The following is a 1,854-nucleotide window of genomic DNA, read 5'->3' as shown; positions in this document are numbered from 1 at the left end:
TCCAGCGAGTCACTGCTTCTCTTAATTGACTTACCTGGAATCAACTTAATCCTGCGTGTTAGGCTGTTCTTGTGTTGCTATAAAGAAGTACCTGATCAGGATCTGGGAGAATTTGGAAAAAGAAAAAAAAAAAAAAAAAACTAGAAAAAGAAACAAAATTAAAAAGAAAAAAAAAGAGAAATAACTGAGATTGGGTAACTTATAAAGAAAAGAGGTTTAATTGACTCACGGTTCTGCAGGGTGTACAGGAAGCATGATGCCGGCATCTGCTCAGATTCTGGGGAGACCTGAGGGAGCTTTTACTCATGGCAGAAGCTGAAGGGGGAGCCGGCATCTCACATGGCAGAGCAGGAGCAAGACAGAGTGGTAGGGAGGTGCCACGTACTTTTAAACAGCCAGATCTGTCAAGAACTCACTCACTGTCACCAGGACAGCATCAAGCCACGAGGGACCTGTTGGGAGCAAGCCCCCCCAAAACTGGCCATAAATAAATATCTGCAGCAATGTAACATGTCCATAATGGCCATAACGCCCAAGCTGGAAGGTTGTGGGTTTACGGGAATGAGGGCAAGGAACACCTGGCCCTCCCAGGGCGGAAGACCGCTAAAGGCATTGTTAAGTCACAAACAATTAGCATGAGCAATCTGTGTCTTAAGGTCATGTTCCTGCTGTAATTAATTTGGCCCATCCCTTCGTTTCCCTTAAGGGATACTTTTAGTTAATTTAATATCTATAGAAACAATGCTAATGACTGGTTTGCTGTTAATAAATATGTGGGTAAATCTCTGTTTGGGGCTGTCAGCTCTGAAGGCTGTGAGACCCCTGATTTCCCACTTCACACCTCTATATTTCTGTGTGTGTGTCTTTAATTCCTCTAGCACCACTGGGTTAGGGTCTCCCTGACTGAGCTGGTCTCGGTAGGGATCCACCCTCATGAGCCAATTACCTCCCACCAGCGCCCAATTCCAGCACTAGGAATTATACTTCAACATGAGATTTGGAGAGGGGAAACATCCAAACCGTATCACTCCAACTGCCACTTGGAGTAGAACTTCACAGAATGACAGAGGGACAGCTGTTTCCATCAAACACTTCCACAGCTTCGCCTGAGACAAGGGCGTGACTCTGGGAACATCTGGAGGCTGACTGGACTACTAAGCCAAACAATTCCTACAAAAATTCCCTGCACCTTCTACTGCAGTTCAGTCCTTGATAGACATAAGTGAGGGATCAAGTGAGAAGACGAAGGAAAATACAGGATCCAAGGAGTCAACAATGCTAGCACTGAAAAGCAGGATTGTGGAGGAGCTGTGCTCTGGGAATGTAGATGGTGATCGATCAGATGCATGACTTTTTTTTCAAAATTTTAAATGTGTTGAGCATGCTACTTCCAACCATTCTACCCACAAATAAACTGCAATAGGACTTGGTTAGATTTCAATCATTATGAATAAATGTTCACCTTCATACCTTCTGGTTACAAAGCTAAACTTTAAAATGTGCAAATAAAATATTCACTAAAATTTATGTTTGCTTTTTGGCTAAGTCAATGAATATGCTCTTTTATAAAAGAGACTCTAGCTAGGCCCAGTGGCTCACACCCGTAATCCCAGCACTTTGGGAGGCCGAGGCAGGTGGATCACCTGAGGTCAGGAGTTTGAGACCAGCATGACCAAAATGGAGAAGCCCTGTCTCCACTAAAAATACAAAATTAGCTGGGCATGGTGGCACATGCCTGTAATCCCAGCTGCTCAGGAGGCTGAGGCAGGAGAATCGCTTGAACCCGGGAGGCGGAGTCAAGATCATGCCATTGCACTCCAGCCTGGGCAACAAGAGCAAAACTCCGTCAAAAAC

The sequence above is a fragment of the Rhinopithecus roxellana genome, chromosome 11, assembly GCF_007565055.1.
Source record: "Rhinopithecus roxellana isolate Shanxi Qingling chromosome 11, ASM756505v1, whole genome shotgun sequence".
NCBI classification, from domain to species: Eukaryota; Metazoa; Chordata; class Mammalia; order Primates; family Cercopithecidae; genus Rhinopithecus; species Rhinopithecus roxellana.
This window is presented reverse-complemented; position numbering follows the sequence as displayed.